The sequence below is a fragment of the Sciurus vulgaris genome, assembly GCF_902686455.1.
Source record: "Sciurus vulgaris genome assembly, chromosome: 4".
NCBI classification, from domain to species: Eukaryota; Metazoa; Chordata; class Mammalia; order Rodentia; family Sciuridae; genus Sciurus; species Sciurus vulgaris.
This window is the reverse complement of record NC_136464.1, coordinates 10,455,205-10,470,041: the sequence shown is the minus strand read 5'-3', so window position 1 is coordinate 10,470,041 and position 14,837 is coordinate 10,455,205. Positions and strand designations below refer to the sequence as shown.

At 50.9% G+C, this 14,837-nt stretch overlaps 1 long non-coding RNA gene across 1 annotated transcript; it reads left to right on the top strand.

Annotated features, from left to right (window-relative positions):
• Positions 1-1,911: 1,911 nt before the first annotated feature.
• Positions 1,912-4,800, top strand: LOC306659291. The gene is made up of 3 exons (XR_013763261.1): positions 1,912-2,685; positions 4,250-4,421; positions 4,719-4,800. It is a non-coding gene; the product is annotated as an uncharacterized lncRNA (long non-coding RNA).
• Positions 4,801-14,837: the final 10,037 nt, after the last annotated feature.

Genomic DNA, 14,837 nt, shown 5'->3' with positions numbered 1-14,837 from the left:
TGGCTGCCAAAGAATTCAGAGCAGAGCTTCTCGGCTTGTTAGCATGCTTGGCTTGGTCCCTCCTGACACCGCATCTAGGTTGCTGCAATTAGGCCCAGCAGAGGAGAGGAAGAGCTGAGCAGAACCTCTCTGTCTGCTTGTGCATCCAGAGCTGGCTGGGGAGCACTTGTCTGGGCCAGCACGGGCTGAGGCGTGGAGGAATGTGGAGGGGCAGCAGCTGCAGGAGCTGCACCTGCCGGGCCCAGCCCAGGTCAGGAGGCTGCCGGCTGCAGGTGTTGTTTCCAGGGACATCTGTCAGGGCAGGGGCCAGGCACTGAGAAGGCACCTGAGGCCAGAGGGACCTGTCCCACACACTTCCAGTACCATCAAAGGGAAGGGATGTCTCAAGAGATAGGGGCTGGGAAGGCCCCTGGACAGGAGCCCCTCTGAGCAGTACACAAGCCAGTTCCCCTAGAAAGGCTTTGGGCTTGTGCCACAGCAAAAAGACAAAACCATACAACCTGGAGGCCCTCTCAAGAAGAAATGCAAACCCTTAAACTGATTTCTCAATCCGCATGACTTCCTGGTGCCTTGAGACCTGGCTGCAAGAATGTCTGGCTTGAGGTGATGGAAGATGGAAGAAAAGCCATGTGCCACCTCCCTGCTCCCAACTCATCTCCCTCTGCAGGCAGGCAGGGCTGCACAGGCTGACATAGGAGCCCAGACCCCACAGAAGGCCATGGGACACGCCCTCCTCCCCAGAGACGGGAGAAGCCGCCAAACTGCGACTTATACGCGTTGAACTGAACGTCTCCAAACAGTCTTCTTTCTACAAGTCCACGATCACTCGAGTCGAGCACCATATGAAAGCATGTTCCAGGGTAATGGGAAGAATTTTAGTCTGATGGAGTAGGGAGCGGGTTCCCCAAAAGCACGTCACACAGGCCTGTCCCACAAAGGAAACCTGCCAAGAGAGGAGGAAACACTGAATCTAAATCTGAGGCCCCGCATAGACCGCAGTCCCTGTGGCCGGGCAGGGATGCCAGGACCAGCGCCTGCCCTGTGGCTCCGGGGATAAGCTTGCGGGTTCAAGAGGTCCTCAGCGTTGGCATCCTGAGATCCCCACCCACCTGCCACGGGCACAGCCAGAACCCCAGGAGGGAGGCTGAGTGGCCCATGGCGTGAGCACAGCCAGGCTTTATTCTTTGGTAGAGAGGATTGACGGGAGTGGCAGAGTGTGAGAGAGAACTTCTTGTGGGTCCTCTCCTGTCTCAGAGCGATGACACTGCCTTGCTCTCTCCTTCTCGGAGAAGCACCCTCTGCGCTTCCTGCAGCTCTGAGCCTGCTGCCTTATTGATAAATTGCTAGGGAAGGATTTCATCCAGTCCACGCGCAGTGTGAAGCCAGAGGGCCAGTCACTTGCTCTATTTATATTTTAAATGAGCATTGACTGAAATTTTTGAGGTGCTGAGAAGCCAGCAGGGGAGATAATTATCATAAAACCAGGAAAGCCCCGGAAAGAGAAGGGGCAGTGTGCAGAGGCTTGGGGACCATTCCACCAATTCTAGCAGAAGGTAGTGGGACCAAGGAGAAGGGGTCTGCTGGGCTGAGACTCTGAAGTGGGAGGGGTGGTCCTGGGCCCTGGCCTGAGGGAGGAGCAGGGCCTGGGATGCAGGGAGGGGCCCTCCGCAGCTGGCAGGTGTCCCCTAGGCTACGGGAGCTACCAAGCATCCAGCAAATGGACAGTTTTGGTTTCTAGCTCAGAGTGTAAAATTGGAGGGAGGGAAGAAGGAAAGGAGGCCTCTTCTGCCAGCTGCTTTTCAGCAACATCAATGACGGGAGACACCACCGTGCTGCCCTTCCCGTGCACCTGGCATCTCTGTGGCATTTCTGTCTATAAGCCAGGGGTGTTTTCATGAAGGGCCTCACTAGTTTTGGACCTAGATCTGGGGCCAGTTGAAACCCCAGGTCTTGTTATTTGAGATGTGTTCCAGGGCCCAGCAGCCTCCACATGGCCTGGGAGCTTGTAAATGTAGAGGCTCAGGCCCTGCCCCAGGCCCGCTGGGTCAGATTTCCCCAGCTCACAGGACCTTGAGTGCTGTTCCGAGGTTTCCTGAACCGAGGGCTGCTGCCTGTAGTAATGCTACCTAACGGGGGATCCTCCCGCTCCCAGGCTCAGGCCACAGAGGAGGGGGCAGACAGCAAAACCAGGAATTGTCTCCAGGTTCCAAGTAAGCCTTCAGCCTAGATTTCTGGATATTCCAGGGGCAAGTCCAGCCAGCAAGGACTCAGTCATTCTGGGACACACAGCATCAGGCGGGCAGTCAAGAGACGAAACCACCTAGGAATGCAGGTGAGCTCAGGCAGCGGGCAACAGGGACTCCTGTTGTGACAAGCTCCATGGGTTTCACCAGGCAGTGGCCTGCACAGGTATAGTCATGTGCCCCGAATCTGTCAGCAGCTACATTATCCATGATTATCTGGATTTTCTTTCCATTTGGCCCCAGAGAAGGAGCTGCCACACAAAGAGTTCAGCAAAGTCTCTGGCCTCACACTTGATAGAACTGTATCCACAGAGGCAAAGAATGCGTGGCTTCCGAGAGTGTACATGTGGGCAAGAGCGGGCACGGCCTCTGCTGAAATCATGAACCTAGATGAGCGACGTGCAGAAAAGCTCTTCACCTTGGCTGATACGCCCATCACAGCGTGAGAAAAATGTCCCAGCACACTTCAGGGCCTTGAGCATTTGAAAATAATAAAAAGGAAAAGTTTTGAATTAAAATTTATGGTTGAGTCTGCCTGTCTGGGAGGAGCTGGCTTAGTGGGCAAGGCTGACGCCAGCCAGGCTGCAGGGGCTGGAAGAAATCAGACACCAGCGAAGCTGTCAGTGAGGAGGGACGACTCTCACATGCCAGTGTGGTGGCCCTGTGGGCCAGCGGTCCCCTACTTGGGCCACACATTGGATGCACCTGGGAGACTGTTTAAAAATAGTGATGCCTGGGCACACTACAGACCAAGCCAATCTGAAGCCCTGGGGGTGGGACTGGTCCCTGGAAGATGTCTAAGTCTCTCTGGGTGATTTTAACATGACAGCAGTGCTGAGAATCACCAGCCAAGGCTGGAGGCTAGAGGTAGAGGAGAGGGGACCGGCCCTTGCGTCTGGCTACCTTCCCAATTCTCCCCCCAGTCCTCAGGCCTGGGTGTGGGGCAGGAGGGGTGATTTTTAGCATTCTGCTTTTGAGGAGTTTTACCAACTTTGGGGGGACCAGCACGGATAGAGAGGGTTGTCTCCACGCTCCCCTGCAGGGATGTGTTGTAGGTACAGCAGCAGCCCCACCCGGGCTCGCTCCTGAGCAGTGTGGACACTTCCGGAGCCCCCAGAGGCTCTCCTTCAAAGAACTCGCACAGCAGGGACCTCATTTGACCCTGTGCATTCATTTTCTATTACCAATATAACAAATTACCACGAACGTCATGGCTTGAGATAGCCTTTAGTTTTGGAGGTCAGGAACTTAAAGTCACAATGTCCCCTGGGCTGTGTCCCTTGGAGGTGCTGGGGCAGGAGTTGTTTCCTTGTCTTCCAGCTTCAGAGGCTGCCTGCATCCCTCGGCTTGTGGTCCCTTCCCCAGTCTCCCTGACCTCTGCAGCCACCTCGCCGCTCTTTCTCCCACTCTGACCCTCCTGTCTCCCCTTCTGAGGATCCTGTGCCCACCAGGATAATCTTCCCGTCTGAAGATCCTTAACTTAGGCACATCGCCAAGTCTCTTTGGCCACAGGAGGTCACATTCCCAGGCGGTGGGATGTGGATGTAGACATCTGGGGGGCTGATTACGCCGTCTCCCACCTCTGACCACAGCTGTGGGTGTCAAATGCGCATTGTTACACTCATTGCAGGTGAGAAAATGGACAGCCAGCCAGAGACAGGCATCTTCTGGATGAGAAAGGTGAAGGTCTATCCTCATGATCCTGCACCTGCTGCTGCCACCACACCCAGGAGCCACCCATGGTGACACCTTCCCTCCCAAGGGGGCAGTTATTCCTGCACACTGGTGTTGGCAGCTTCGCTGGCTCTGGCTACTCATACAGAATTGCTGCCCCCAGACCAGGCGTGCCTCACAGTGGGCGCAGGAAGCCAGGGCCTCCCTCTCATCTCCTTGACTAGGTCCTGTGTCCTCATCACCTGAGTGATCAACATGTCTGCCCCTCTGACATTTGCAGAATTCTAATACCATTTATGGTCTTGGGTATTAAGTTTGTTTTTCCCTTTTAGAAGTCAACTCCAAGAGGACATAAAATATACCTGCTTTTCCTCTCCAGTGCCTCGTGGGGTGTGGGCTGCATTCTGCAAATTCTGACAAATACAGAAGTCCTCAGGGCACATTCGGCCTCCCTTCCTCCCAAATGGAGACTCAGGGTCCAGGCCTGGTTCCGCCACCTGCAAGGTGTGTGATCTTGAGAAAGTCATATAACATCTTTTGACCTTAATTTTCTACACTTGGAGATAAACAATTCCTCCAGCTTCATGATGAGTGATTCTAAAGTGCTGGGTGATGTGGGCTGCATCTTAGGGACCCCAAAGGCCACATGTTAAGATCTTGGTCCCCAGCCCGTGGCGCTACTGGGAGATGGTGGGGCCTTGAGGAGATGGGGCCTAGTGGAGGGAAGCCAGGCCGTTGGGGGCATGCCCTAGAAGGGGATATGGGGACCCTAGCCTCTTCCTGTCTTTCTTTGCTTTTCAGCCACCAGGAAATGAGAAGCTGCACTGCCCTCCCCTATGAGGTGCTGAGCCACCACAGGCCCGATGGCAACAGAGCAAGTGACCAGGGACTTAAACCTCTGAAACCATGAGTTAAAATAAAACCTTCTTTCTTATAAGTTGTTTATCTCTGGATTTTGTCACAGTGACAGAACGTTAACTAACAGACTAGTTCATTGTTTGACACCTGACCTTTGTCCTTTAGTTGTTATGAATTGCATATGGCAGCCAGGTGCCAGGGAAGTTGCCCCAAATTTTGAATTCAACAGCAACGTGTTCTCGGGAAATCTGTTAAATCTCTCCTTTTATTTACTAAGTCTTCTTATCTGTAAAGGGAAAATTTATTATGCAGTGTTGGGATATGTCACCTCGCTCACAGTAAGAGCTCAATAAATCTGTGTTCCTGCCTTTCTCTCATCCTCCCGACCAGAGCAAACCTTCGAGGTGTCCTCTCTGCGTCTCGTGTGCTCTAAACGTGGGTGCTCTGAGGAAGGGAAAGTCACATGGAGCTGTATCCGGATGTGAGCAGCAGCTTCACCCATCACTGCCCGAGGCTATCAACAGACCAGTGAGTGACCAGAATGTGGCGAATCCACAACATGGAATATTTCTCAGCCACAGGGAGCAGTGAAGTGTAACTAGCTGCCACCAGATGACCTTGGGAATCTTAGGCCACATGGAGGAGGGCAGTCACAGACAATTCCACTGGCACTAAGTGGCCAAAATAGGCCAGTTCAGAGAGACGGGCAGTGGATCAGTGGTTGCCTAATCCCCTGGGAGGCTGGAGAAGATGGAGGTTGGGGAGTGATCGCTGATGGGCAGGGGCTTCCTTTCTGGGGTGGTGGGAATGTTTGGAAGTGAGATAGTGGTGAGGCTGCACAGCCGTATAAACATGCTGGAAAGCACGGAACTGGAAGCCTCTGAACCGCACACGTGCAAAGCAGGGCTTGCAGAGCATTTTCATTGTTGTTCGGAAATCCCTCCACGGGGTGCAGGGATGAGCAGCCAGGGTGGGCAGCTGCCCTGTTCTCAGCCCTTGTAGTCTTCTCGTGCTTTGGTCTCCTGATAAATCTCTCTTCTTTCCCACAGATGCCACACACTTAAGGAAGGAGGAAATTCTCTTGTTGCTTAGCTCCAAGGAAACAGGACTTTTCAAAGATAATTTTATTAAAAAGTTTGAAGGGGTGGAGGGAGCAGGGAATAAACATGTAAATGCACCAGGAGATGGGAGTGTTCTGGAGACTGCAGTCCATACTCTAAAGCAGCCAGGAGCACCAGCCACCTCCTATGTCCCCGAGCCTTCCCAGCCCTTCAGCTCTGTCTAGGGAAACCAGTGCTGAAGTCCCCATTTGGAAATGTGGGGCAGTGTCCCCCAGCCCTGCTTACCTTTCATGCTGGGCCTGATCTGCAGCTGGTCACAGTCTAGAGGGAACGTCTGGCAGTGGGTTGATAGTCCTCTAGTATAGAATGTCACTTTTCCACCTGTAGGCTCAGGATCAAGGCAGGTGAGTGGAACGTTCACCAAGACTCTTGGCTCTTCCAACTTACTCCATCAGAGCAGAAGAGGCTGTTTTTGTTTTAACTGTTTTTAAATTTCTCAGTTATTTTGGTTTTGTTTTGTTTTGTTTTTACAGTGATCTACAAATGCTTGTTGATGGCCCATCCCCCAAGACCCCAGGAGCTCATAGCAGCCCCTTGCTTCCCAGGACAGGGTAGGTCCCTTGCTTCATGTTTAGTCCATAGTTCAAATGTCACCAATTCAATTTCTAGGGCATCCTAGCAAAACAGAGAGAAAGAAGTAATTACTCTTGCCTGGTTTTGCTTGGGTGATTTTAGATCAAAAGGTACTGTGCCAGGCCAAACCTGTGACTGTGCTCTGGGTTGGTCTGAGTCCTGGCAGCCACGATTCTATGGGCCCCTGAGTTGACTGATGGGGAAAAGTCCACACTTCAGGATGGTGGGTAGGCAGCACCTTGGAGCCCCCCAAGGACCACCACCATCATCACCAGTGTGGGGGACACTTGGTTTTCCCTGCCAGCCCCCACTTACCTCTAAGGGGGTGGCTGGCATCTCTAGAGTTTGGAATATGAGAAGGTGACGCGCCCCTTTCCTGAGCTTTAGAAACTTATTTACCAAGCTCTCCAGTTCCCAGATTGAAAGGCTCACACATGATGTAAGATATTCTCAAAAAAATCCAGGGCTCAGTCAATATTTATAACCAGGGGCTTCAGCTCAGGTGGCTTCGAGAGACTGTTTGAGCTGCACTTAACCGCTGTGCATGGATCATCTGCGGAGACCTTCCACCTGCCGGCTCCTCCATGGTTATTGTACTGCGCCATTGGGAATACACTTGACTTTCAAAGGCTCGACCTGCGCCATTCAAAGGGAAACGTCCCACCTCATTTTTAAGCCCTATCTTGTTCTCCTGCAGTCTGAATAAACATTACTCAAGAGCTGGAGTTGCTTAAGCATCAATCATTTCCACTTCAAGGAGAAGGTAAAGGGAACAAAGATGGAACCGCACAAAAAAGATTGAAATTTAACCTCCACTGCTGGGTGCATTCCACGCTCCCTCAGAAAAGCAGCCCCGGGAACTGGTGATACCTCAGGTCCGCTACAGGTCTTTCTGTCAAGGATCGCACTTGACAATGAAGCAAGTCACCCAGGACGCCCGGGGCGGTGGTGAACTTCCTGCTAGTGTGGAGTGTGCTCTCTCCTCTCTCCAGTGGTTTCCACAGACCCTCTGCCTTCCTCCTCTCCTCTGTGTGCCCTCCCGCCCCTCAGGTGTGTCTCTGGCCCAGTCCTCACCACAGTGCTGCCAGCACAACTCCCAGGGCCTGACCTTGCACCCGCTGGCCCTGAAATCCTCCTTCTGTCCGTCTACCCATTCTCTCAGTGAGAAAAAAAAAAAAAAAAAAAATGCCCTCTATTTAAAAAAAAAAAAAAAAAAAAAAAAATTGGACTCCCCAAACCTCTCATTTCTCTGATCTCATCGACTTCCCAGATGCCCTTTTTGGCTCTGGGATGCAGAAGTCCTACGCAGAGCCGGCCAGTGTTTTTCCAGGTGTGTCCCAGACCACCTGTGTGTGGCTCTCCAGGGGAGCTTGTTAAGCACGCAGATTCCCCAACCCCAGCACCTCTGCTGAATGGACTTCAGGAAGGGAGTCTGAATGTTTAACAAGCTCCCCCGCGACTTCTTCTGCCCAGGGACACTGAGGGTCACTGAGGGGCAGCATGGCTTTGCCGTCAGAAAGGCCCTTGCTGGATGCTGTGCTTTGCTCTTTACAAGTAGCGTGATATTTACAACAGCTTCACTGAAACACGAGAGCGTGAACCTGTGGGTGTCAGTGGTTTCCAGTTCATTCACATAGGTGTGTGACCATCACTACAATCCACGAGCGTGAACTAGTGAACACTGTTACCACCCCCAAAGAAACTCTGGATCCGTTAGCAGGCACACCCCACTTGCCCTTTCCTCCCACCCCAGCTCTAAGCAACAGTACCCTTCCCTCTGCTTCTGTGGAGTTGCCTGTTCCAGACATTGCGTGTCCATGGAGTCATACGACATGTGGCCTTTCGAGTCTGGCTTTTTTCACTTAGCGGAATGTTTTCAAGGGTCATCCCTATTGAACTTCATTTCTTTTTATGACTGAGTAATATTCTGTTGTACAGACAACATTTTTATTTATCCATTAGTCTGTGGATGGGCGCTTGGGTCATTTCCAATCCACGGCTAAGATAAATAAGGCTGCTGTGAACATTCGTGCACGAAAGCTTGCTTCCATTTCCCTGTGCATGGGTTGCTGGGTCATATGATGACTCTGCATGACATTTCGAGGAACTGCTGGGTCGTTTTCCAAAGTGAACGTCACCATTTCACCTTCCCACCAGCAGTCCATGAAGGTTACAGTTCCTCCACATCCTTGACCATGCTTCACTTTCCATCTCTTCTATCCTGACCATCCGACTGTAGGTGAAGAACCTTTCATGTGATTTCTTTGATACACATTTCCCTAATGAATAAACACGTTGAGGATCTCCCGCTCTCACTAGCTGTTTGTGTATTCTTGGGAGTAGCTGCATGGTTTAGGAAAGCATTTTAACCCCTCTGAACTTCAGTTTCCTTGCTGGTAAAATGGAAGTAACTGGCCATGTGATTAGATTAGATTAAATGGAGCAATGAAACTGGAGTCCAGTCCCTGACACGTAGTGGTCACTTAACAGAGGTCAACCTCCCCATTGATTTCAAAACCTATCAACCTAGATAGGATGAAACCGGGATTCCCCGAGTTCCTCTTCCTGTCTGGTTCTGGGTTAGGACAGGCCCCTGGGATAGCAGAGGACACGAGAGGCTTGGTAGCCACTTTATGCTCTGAGGGTGGGCTTGGGCACCATGGCATCTCCTGCTTCTGCTCTGCAGTCAGCTTCACTGGCTGGGAGCTGCATGTGCTGCCCTGTGGGTCCCCAAAGAACTTCCTCCTTCAACGTCCCCAGATCCTGGCCATTCTGTGGCAAAGGGCACAGTGTCTTCTGCAGATCATCATGCTATCAAAGCTGGGAAACCAGTTAGTCCTCGCGGGTTCCAGCTTTCCTTTCTCTCCGAGTCTCATCCAGCTTTTGCGCCCCTCACGGCGGGTTTGACTGAGTTAAATTAACCTCAGGCTCAACCAGAGACAACCGCCTTTCATAAAATTTTCTACCAGCTTCTGGTATTTTATGACATATTTTCTGCAAAAAATTCCTGATTCTCAATCACTCAGAGTGATTCTGCTTTTCTGATTGAACTTGTGACATTCTATCACCAAAGGCAGTTTCTCTCCCTCTTGAGAAACAAACCAGGGACTGGGACACGTGAGATTTGTTCTCTCCAGAGAAAGTAAACATGGTGACCTGGCATTCCTTCCATGGTGCAGTCCCAGGTCCAAGGCAGAAGAAACCTCTGCCTGCCTCTTCTGTGTAATTTCCCTATGCTGCTGCGACAAATGACCGCTGACCTAGGGACATAAACAAAATAAATTTATGATCTTGCATTTCTAGAGGTCATAAGCCCAAAACGAGTCTCATTAGGCCAAAATCAGAGTATCATCAGGGCCACACTCCTTCTGGAGACTTTATGGGGATATCCACTTCCTGTCTTTTCCAGCTTCCAGAGATCAACTGCATTCTTGGGTATGTGGTCTCTTCGTCTATCTTCAAAACCAGTAGGTAGGCACTTGCAATCCCACTCTGTCTAATGACCCTTTGACAGGGACTCCTATGAGTATACTGGGTCCTCCTGGCTGATACAGGACAATTTCCCCATTTCAAGATCCGAGAAGACCCATCTACAAAGTCCCTTTTGCCATAAGGGAGTACATTCATATGTCCTCAGGATTAGGACTCACACATCTTTGGGGTTTTCTGCTGGCCACATCTCCAGAGCCACTCTCCCCTCCTTATCCCCCTGTTCTGCATGGAGAGACTGACCCGTATGACAGCATCTGCCAGCCCTCTTGCCCTGTCCCTTCTGCTAAGATTCAGCCAATGGGGGCGGGGTGGGGAGGGTACCAGCAAAGATCGTAACACAGAAGAGTTCCTGGTTCCCTCCTCAGGGAGGCGCTGCGGGTTGGATGTCCCTCTGCCAAAGGACAAGATCAGCCAGCCCTCCGTGCACAGCTCCAGCATGCTGTCTATTCCACTTGTTGCCCCCAGTCCCAGGATGGTAACAGGGTCCCTGCCTGGCTGGCTCTGAGGCCCCACACCGTTCCTCCTTGGCTCCCTTTAGCCACACCTCTGTAATCGCTCCTGCTGGATGTAAATAGAACTGCTAAAGCTATAAAACTCTGAGGACATAACAGAGATAGGACTCATGGCGCTGGATTTATTGATGGCTACGACACAGAAAGCACAATCAATAAGAGGAAGACTGATAAACTGGATTTTGTTGAAATTAAAAACTTTCACTAGCATGAAAGTGAAAATCCATAGAACAGGAGAAAATATTTACAAGTCACACATCTGGTAAGTCTGGTTTCTAGACTACCTTAAGAACTCTTAAAAAAGCAACAGCAAAAAGACAATACAAGCCAAAATGAGCAAGGGTCTCGAATAGACATTTTTTTCAAACAAGATAGACGAATGGTCAAATAGCACATTAAGAGGGGTTCAATGTCATTGGTCAACGTCAATTCTGGTTAGGGCAGCAGATGGTGGCACATCATACCCACAGTCTATAAAGAGTGAAATGGTTAGGTCTTGAACTGGAGGAGAGAGAGAGAGAGAGAGAGAGAGAGAGAGAGAGAGAGAGAGAGAGAGAGAGAGAGAGAGAGAAGAGAGGAGAAGGGGAGGGGAGGGGAGGGGAGGGGAGGGGAGGGGAGGGGAAGGGATGGGACCAGGGTCCCTTTTGAGGGCATGTCCTCAATGACCTAAAGACCTCTCACTAGACCCCACCTCCCAATAACTCCTCCCTGAAAACCAAGCTTTCAATTACAGTGGACCTCGGGGACCACTCAAGTAAGTTAAACAATAAACCATATCCAAAGCACAGCTCCTTTTTAAATGTCTTTAAATTTGTCAGATAACTTCTGCCAGGACCAAGACCCCAGACCCTGATGATTCCACCAAGATGCCGTCATTGCCAAGGCTGAGCCCTAAACCTTGGTGGTGCTGCCCATTATGGGGAGCAGTGCTCTCCTGCTGGGAGGGTCCTTCCTGCACAAGCATGGCTCCTTCTAGAAATGCAACAGAAGGTCAGTTCCTCTCAGTGGCCAGTGCTGACTGGAAAATGGAATGAAGACCAGAGCAAGAACAAGAAGTCCTATGTAGATTCCAGAAGTTTCTTAAACATTAGAGACATACCTGAGGCTACCTGGGAACTCCTTCCTCCTTCCTCTTATTCCTTTTTGAGTGGGGTCTCCCTGTGCTGCCCAGGCTGGCCTTGAACCCCTGAGCTCAAACCATCTTTCTGTCTCAGTTTCTGTGTGGGAGGGACTACACAGTGTGCCCATGCTTCAGACACCTCCCCTGGGGAATGAGGACAGTCTGTCCAGGGTTCCCTTTGGGGCTGGAGGTGAGTAACCAAGGGGTCTCACTCCCATTCTTATGGAGACGTGACCTGGGCAGAAGGTCTGGGGGCAACTGTTGGTTCAGAGTTGGGCTTAACAGAAACGTCCATCTCAATTTCTAAGTTACCCAGGACTTGTTGGCTGGGCCCTTCACTCCTTCTCTGTCCACTTCAAAGGACACCAGGCTCTTGGGCTGGTTCTCCAAAGTGGAGAGAACTCACTCACTCACCTGATTCTCTCTCTCAGAGTCTCCAGAAGCACCTTCTCCACACAGGCTCAACCTCAGACCAGTCTCCCCCAGTTTATAGCTTCCACCTCCAACCTTCTCTCCCACCTGGCCCCTTTCCTCCCTGTGCACTTCTGACCTTCCTTGCATTAGGATTTTCTTGCCCCCTGGCTATGAGGACCAACCCCTCTGTTCCATTCCCCTAAATCCCCTCCAGCAGCTCCAGCGTTGGGGCAGAAGGCACCTGCTTTTAGACGCTCTTACAGCAGACAGCGGGGGTTATTGCAAAAGAGCTAACGCGGGAGCCTGCAGAGGGAGGGCTGTTCATTGTCCAAGAGCATTCTTCACAATGTGACACAAAGTTCAAGGCTCCTGCCAGCCAAGCTATTTCTCAATATGTTGCTGGAGTCGGGTACCCTTTCACGTGCCTAGAGAGGACCCCAATTTATGGGACTTTCAGATCCAAACAAGGTCAGAGGAAAATTGGCTGACCCCCTGGGAGTCTAAAGTGATTTCAACTAAAATAGGTAGAGAAGGTGGAGATCATGGCAAAGGGAAGTTCAGATCTGTGCCTGAAGCTCCATCTCCCCACAACAGGCAACTCCCAACTTTGCCCTTGGCCTTCTCCTTTGTTGTCTGCACTTGCTGTGTGGACACTATTGTGTGACATTTCTATCTGCCTAGTACAGACTGTGCTGGGAGATAGGGCACACTAGAACACAGCAGTCCCAAGATGAGCACCCTTCCTTTCTTCTCTGGGACCCTCTGGTCACCATCATCTCCAAACCACTATGCCCACTGGTTCCCTATCTGTGGCACTGTCCTGCCAGTTTTCCCTCCTGGACTCTGTGATCCTGGTCTTTAGGAGCCCCTTCTCCTTCCCACAGACCACGGGCACCCCTGGTAGCCAATGCCAGTGGATCTCTGCTTCCTGGTTCCCCATTTGGGTCTACCCTCAAACCCAAAGTCCAAGCTCTTGGAAGCCCAGCTCCAAGCTCTCTGTCACCTGCTACAAGTCTTCTGTGTATTATAATAAAATTATTAAAAGCCCCATTGACTCTGCGTCCAGGATTTCTTGCATAGCCATTACACTCTGGGCATGGCGTCAGAGGCTGGGATTACAACAGTGAACCAGATTCTCAGGAGCTCATGGCACCACAGGGAGGACAAACGTGACATTGTGCCATAGAGTGAAAAGTACTGTGATAGGGTGGGAGCGGGAGTGAACTCTGGGGCCACAAATAAGGTGACTCAGTGGGTCAGAGAAGGTCCCAGGACTGGCAGGGTTGGGTCTAGACTCCTCAGCAAGAATGCAAGCTCGTGGGTCCCTGCCTCCGTCCCAGCTCACAGCGCCCAGTGCAAACATTTTCATTCACTCTTCTTCCTCCCTCCATCATCCTGGCTCCTCTCCTCTACCTGCCAATCTCCTACCGAGACTTTGAGGACCATGGGGACACGAGCTCCTCCCTGAAACCTTCCTGGTTTCCAGAGTCACACATCATCTCTCTCCATGTTGCTCTTGCCACTTTCTAAATGCTGTACTGTAGGCGACCCTATGCATGTTGTTGGCCCACTGAACTCAGTGGGGGCAGGACCACATTTTATCCATCACAGAGATTTACCTACGACAGTTCCCTGCACCAAGGTGAAGGTGAAGGTGGGTTAAGGAAAAGGCCCAACAGGATTTTCTGTCACAGTTACAGTGAAACACGAAAGGGCCACATGCAGACTGGTAGTGTTCTATGTGCACTGTTCTGTCACTCACCCGCTCCCTCCCCTGACAGGGCAAGTCTCAGTCATGACCAACACACTGTAGCACTGCAGTAAACATTCCCCACTCTGACCAAGAACAAAAATTGCTAAGTCTTTCCCTTTACCCACAATGAGACCGAATGAAAGCTCTCGCGAGTCTCATCACATTGTTCTTCGCACACATGGGAAGAGCGGGCTTCATTCTGCGATGGTTGCTCTCTGCGTCTTTCTCCACCTACCTTCCCCATTTCCCAATCTGCTGGCAAGCCTCCACCTCCTAACCCAGCTCGATTTGAACTGGCCATCCGCCCAGTCCATACGACCTCCCTCCCCTCCCCTCCTCTTGCACTTGGGCCCTCACCTTGGCTTTGCTTTGGAGAAAGTTAAGGCTTGTTTCCTGCATCCCCTTTAATCATATTGTTATCTTGATCAGCATTTTAGTTTTATATGTGATTGTCTTGAATTCTGACATTGTTGGGAGGAGGGGTGGGATTGTTGATCATGGCTATATTTTATGACGTGTCTTGGTCATGGGTGAGACATCGGTTCCTCAAGCTGGAGGCCGGGGGTGGGGGTGGAAAGGACACTAAATACCGTGAAGTCACAGTGCAAAATATTTTTCAAGGAGACATCAAAGACCTTTTCCATGGTGTCTTGCCTTGACCCCATTTCACACTGGCAAAACACAAACTCAAATTAAAATAAAAATACCAGGCCGGCTCCATTTAGTCAGTGTGCTGCTGGGCTAAGTGACCGATTTTATTAAAGTCACCAAATGCAAACATTCCAAGATTTATTTTCCTTGCTTATAATTTTTTTCTGCCTTTCCACTGGTGGGCTGTTTATTTCTAATAATTTGGTAGGAAAAAACATTTGCTCATACCAGTGGAGGTCTTATATGCCAAGCTGCAAACCAGAGCACATTTTATTGCAGAATAAAACCCCTGGAAAACAGGCTCCGGGGGTCCGCTGACGGCAAGTTTACAAGCACAGTACAATTGACGCCATTATAATTAGTTCCCCCCAAAAGTCTTATTTTTCAGGGCAGAGATCTGAATCTTTCTCTTTGCACATGAATATC